The following is a 5,369-nucleotide window of genomic DNA, read 5'->3' as shown; positions in this document are numbered from 1 at the left end:
ATGCTGCTCAGAATTTGTGAGTGGGCTCAGAAGGCATTGTCAGAGATGCCTTGCTACCGAGGTCTTGCCTGCATCAAGGAACAGGACCTGGAAGGTCTCCTTGTCTCTCAAGTGTGGGACAGCTCTGTGTTAATTTCTTTAGCATTTTTTGTGTGTCTCAAAATCATACTGGCACACTAATGAAAAGAGAAGAAACTTGCTTGCCTGAAAGAGCAACCTATGCCCTATCAAAGCTGTGAGATAACAGTTCCCAGGAACAATTCTTTCCCCTGGTTTGAAGAGGGAAACACTCTGTGGTCAGGATAGGAACCACACTGTTTAGACAGTGAAGCCCAAGAGGAAAGACTTAACTCCCTTTAGAAATTGGACCCCAGTGCTTCAGGAACAGGCCCAGTGCCCATGCACTTGAGAGGAAAATGCATCATCTCCCTTCTGGCAGAGCCCTCCTGCATCCTGCAGGTTTTGACACTTCCAGCAGAGATCTCCTGTGTGGGCTGGCTTTCACTGCAAGATCTAAACAGCTTCTCCTTTCTCTGCTTCTGTTTTTTTTTTCTAGGACTTTTGGAGATGTTTATAGAGCACTCGACAGTGCCACAGGAGGAGAGGTAAATGTCAACAGCCCCTGCAGGCTCTGCTGCACTCGAGGGCTTTCCCCTCTGGTGTGAGCTGTGGCTGGAGCTTTGGGCAGAGCTGTGCTGAAAAGGCACAAGAAGCACAGACTGGTGCCAGCCCACAGAACACATTTGGGACTTTGTCCTCCTCAGCTGCCGGAAGGAAGGCACGGAGGGCAGCGGTTCCTTTCAGAGAAGGACACGCTCACTCGCTCTCCATTGCTAAAACAAAGGTGGTGCCTGCGAGCACCTCACTGCTCTTTGGGGCTACAGCTTCAGAGTCCTGAACTCTCATTTCTGGCTGCCAGCAAATCCATCTGAAAGTTACTGGTAGTTCCTTAGCCACCTGCAGTGCTGCACTTGGGAACTGCACGTAGGGAGAGATCTGCAAGGCGTCCTTGAAAGCCCTAAGCCCTGCCCATATCACAAGATGTATCCACAGAGTATTAAGGCATGGATTCCTTCTTCTGAGTCCCAAACAAAGCAGCAGAGAGTGCGGTCAGAGGTTTGTGGGTGATAACTGAGACACCGTTGTTACCAAGTGGTCAAGGCAAAATGTCAGTGGCCCCACGTGTCCTGTAACTGGCTCCCAAGGGAGCAGAGAAATGGGCTGTTGGAATGTCAGTTCCTGATTACTGCAGTGCCTAATCACAAGGCAGTTTGGCACAGCTCAGCTGTGTCATTGCAAAATCACTCGCTCCACGTGCCTTGTGGTCTCGTGCCACCAACCCCTCAAGTTACTGATTTTCAATGTCATTTTAGGTCGCAATAAAAAAAATAAATCTTCAAGGAGTGAGGAGGAAGGAGCTAACCTTTAATGAAATAATGATCATGAAGAGGTATAGGAGTCCCAATGTTGTGAATTATTTAGACAGGTGAGAGGTCATGGTCTTATCCCATGGATGTGTGTTTACATAAAGCAAACATGAGAGGTGAAAAACCCACTTTGGTCAGTGGCAGCAAGTAAAGCTGTTAATTTTTATTTATTCATATTTCTCTACTCATCTCCAATGGATGAGAAGAGAGTGCATCTTGTCTGCATGAGTCTTCCCTGGCACACCTAGTTTGATAATTACTCCAAAATTATTCAAAACCTGGATCAGCTGTATCTTCCTAACTCAATAGCCTCAAAGTTCACTGCCTCCACATTTATGTGGGATTGATTTTTTTAAAGTTTCTTAAGTGCAGATGAACCATCCTAAAGTGGATTTCCCTTGGATTGTTGCCCCTCTTTGCCATTGCTATGCATGCCAGGAAGACTAGGTGCTTATTTCCAGAAACACCATGCCTGACATGTTTTTTATCTGGGCTGTTTCTAAACTGCACTTTTCATTTGCTGCCCATCTAAGATATCTCCTTTTTCACAGATGTGTCTTTCTCTATGAGACTGCACAGATTGCAAATAATGCACAGCCAAGAGGGAATGTCTATTCCTTTGATTCTGCCCTTGTCACAAAGGCATCTGGAAATAAGAAACCTGGAAGCAAAAAATCAACGTAGCCATGCATGTTCATCTCTACCCCCTTGTTTCCTTCTTTCAGCTACCTTCTGGGCGAGGAACTCTTGCTGGTTATAGAGTACATGGATGGAGGTGTCCTGAGCGACATCGTCAGCCAGACCTGCCTGTCTGAAGATGAGATGGCAGCCATCAGTCGGGAGGTCAGCAATCCCATCTGTGTTTCCATGGGCTTGGGCAGGATTGTCTGGGAAACAGGGGCTCAGAACAGGAGAGGTTTCCTGTGCCGAGCTTTGTTTCTGTGTTGCTGGTATGCTATGGGCAAGTAAAAGCATCTCAAGGGAAAGGCCTGCCAGTGCCCCTGCACTCCCTGTACTCAGTGCCAGTACTCTTATCTCCTGCTGTTGTATTCTCGCTCTGTCTCTTGTATTTGTAGTTGCTATTCTCCACCTTGCCTCTCTAAATGTTTGCCTGGAGTCTGTCTTCACTGCATTCCTTGCCTGTAAAAGCAAAGGTGCTGGTGGCAGGATTTGAAACAAACAGCAAAGAAAGAAGAGAGAGACTCGTTTCTCTCAGTGCTCAGCTAAAAAGGATAGGAGCGCAGCCAGAATGCTCTTTGCTTCTGAGCACATGCGCTGCAGCAGGAATCATCCTGGCTGGTTGGCAGGGGACAGCCTACAACAGCAGGTGCTGTTGCTCTTTCAAAAGCTGACGTGACTTTCCTCAGAAAGGTCCTGCTCTGCAAGTGTTGGAGCAGCAAGCTCTTCCTCTCAGTGGCCATGACTGTTCTGCCATTACTTCCCATTCCCCTGGAGAGGGAATCTTTTCGATTCTTTGTTTCCTTTCTTGTGTGATGAAATCACATCACTCATTTTTGCCCTTCTGTTTCTGTTTTCTCGCTCAGTGCCTGCAAGGACTGGATTTTCTTCATGCAAACGATGTGATCCATCGAGACGTGAAGAGTGACAACATCCTTCTCAGAACGGATGGTTCTGTCAAACTGGGTCAGTATATTCTTGGTGAGGTGCAGCTTTCCAGGGATGTGGGTGTGGGGCTGCTTGGTGTGACTGCCAGCTCCCCAAAAATGGTGCTGGTGGCAGTGCAGGGGCCCCTGCTGCGAGCTGAGGGCACAGTTGCAACGTGCACAGAGGTAGAAGGAGCCACAAGCAGTCAAGAGTGGCCTTGCTCTGTGTGGGTCCCTTCCAGAGGGAGGGAGTTACAAGTCTAAAGTTTCCAAGGAACAAAAGCCACTGCTAGAGGCAGTGTAAAACATGGGGGGATTTTTAAAGTCGCCAATGCCAGGAGATTCAACAGTGCAATTTCAAACTTCTACTGGGGAATTCTTTTGCTTGCTTTCCTAATTGCACAGAATTCAGATAAAACCAGTATTTTGTTTTCTCCTCAGCTGATTTTGGCCTCGCTACTCAGCTCAGCCCTGAGCAGAGCAGACGGTGCTCGGTAACCGGGACTCCTTGGTGGATGGCGCCTGAAGTGGTGACAGGTCAACCATATGGCCCCAAAGTGGACATATGGTCTTTTGGAATTGTGGGAATTGAAATGATAGAACAAGAACCTCCTTACTTGGGCGAAAGTTCTGGCACGGTAAGGAGCAAATACTCACTGATCCCACTGTCTTTCTCACCTGTCCCATGTCCTGTGTGCCACTGGACAAAATCCCATTGCCATCTGCTGGAACTACTTCCACCAAGGTCCCCTCCTACAAATGTCCCTGCAACACATCAGCATCTGCTGTACTTTTGGTTGCATCAGTGGGGGAACTCAAGCCTTACCACATGCAAACAAACTCCAAACAAACTCCATTCTCACTCAACACTTTCCTTTGGATTAAGTGGTTCCAGTGCTTTTGTCTGTGTAGATGGCCTTAATAACAGGGAAAAAGCATCTTAAAAGTGTTGTTATCTTTCCAGAAATGAAGGAAGGAAACCCAAACCCAACAAAGTTTCTAAAAGTGTGGTCTTTAGAGAGGAACCTAACCCTGTGTGCAGTTTCTTCTCACTGGAAAACATGGGCATGAGGGTGTAATGCACAGAGTCTCTTCGGCTTCTTGTGCAGTGCTGCTGAAACACTCAGTGACCGTGTTTCTCTCCTAGCCCAAGCAACATTCTGCACGTCACCAAGGCAGAGCCTGGTGATGTGGAGAGCCTGCCAAAACCTCCTGTTTGTTTCCTGGCACTTTCTGGCATGGGCCTACCATTAATGCATTGACTCGAGCAGCCAAATGACTAGAGGGTGTCCATAGGGATGGAACCTCTCCTTCTTCTGACTTAGACAATTTTTCTTTGGCTGCAAAAATGGGAAGCTGAAATTTTCAGACTGCTGAGAGACAGAGCTGCAAGTGGCTCCTGTGTGCCCAAGCAGGCATTTTCATCCCAATACATTTGTGCAGGCATCTTAATGTGTCTGTGTTGAAGAGGAGATTGTCAATGTTTGTTTCCCTACCTGGGTATTAACTGATGGATTTCCTTTCTTTTCTTTCAATTCCCATTGTTTTCAAGAACAGCACAAAAAGCTTGATGAGTTTTGTTCTAGGGCACATGCGCTTAAAGGACCAACAGGCACTGCAGAGATGCCTTTCATGTACTAACCCTTGAAATTAGTTAGTATAGCAAAGTCCCTCTTTCAAAAACCATCTCAAGCTGGCATGAATCCTCAGAGAAGCAAATGTCCTTTTGCTGATGTAGTTCCCACTAACTAGGTCAGGCAATGAAATCAGCTGCAAAGGCAAGATCTGCAGGATGGTGGAAAAGCTGTGGCTGCATCGGGATTTGGGTTTTTGGTTGGTAAAGGAAAGTCATCTCTGGGTCTGTGCTCTGTGCCAGGGCAGAAACTGCCACTGAAGAACAGAGGTTAAACAAAGGGATCTGGGAGAGCCTTAGAGATGTGAAAGCAGGAGGTGGAGCCTGGTGTCTCCTTTCTCTCCAGGCTACATACCTGATAGCCACAGTAGGGACTCCACAGCTGCGGCAGCCCAAGCTCCTCTCGGCTTTGCTGCGTGACTTCCTGAGCTGCTGCCTGCAGAGAGACGAGGCGCGGTGCTGGTCTGCCAAGGAGCTCCTGCAGGTAAAATGTGAAGGGGCTGCAGGTGAAACAGGCTCTGAGGGATGGGCTTCTCCTCCACTCAAGCCCAAGGCAGCAGATGAGCCCCCTTCCTCCTCACCTCCACTCTTGCTGCTCTTCAAATGAAAATGGTGAGGAATCCTAGACTGGGCTGGGCTGGCAGGGCCCTGTAAATGTCCTCTGGTGCAAGTGTCCTGCAATGTGCAGGGACATCTTTAAAGAGA

The 5,369-nt window shown here is 47.9% G+C and overlaps 1 long non-coding RNA gene across 1 annotated transcript; it reads left to right on the top strand.

Annotated features, from left to right (window-relative positions):
* Window positions 1-2,991: 2,991 nt before the first annotated feature.
* On the top strand, window positions 2,992-5,115 carry LOC134434697 (uncharacterized). Its single transcript, XR_010031911.1, has 3 exons — window positions 2,992-3,071; window positions 3,473-3,669; window positions 5,011-5,115. It is a non-coding gene; the product is annotated as an uncharacterized LOC134434697 (long non-coding RNA).
* Window positions 5,116-5,369: the final 254 nt, after the last annotated feature.

Source organism: Melospiza melodia, unplaced genomic scaffold (genome assembly GCF_035770615.1).
Source record: "Melospiza melodia melodia isolate bMelMel2 unplaced genomic scaffold, bMelMel2.pri scaffold_46, whole genome shotgun sequence".
In the NCBI taxonomy this organism is placed as follows: Eukaryota; Metazoa; Chordata; class Aves; order Passeriformes; family Passerellidae; genus Melospiza; species Melospiza melodia.
This window is presented reverse-complemented; position numbering and strand designations above follow the sequence as displayed.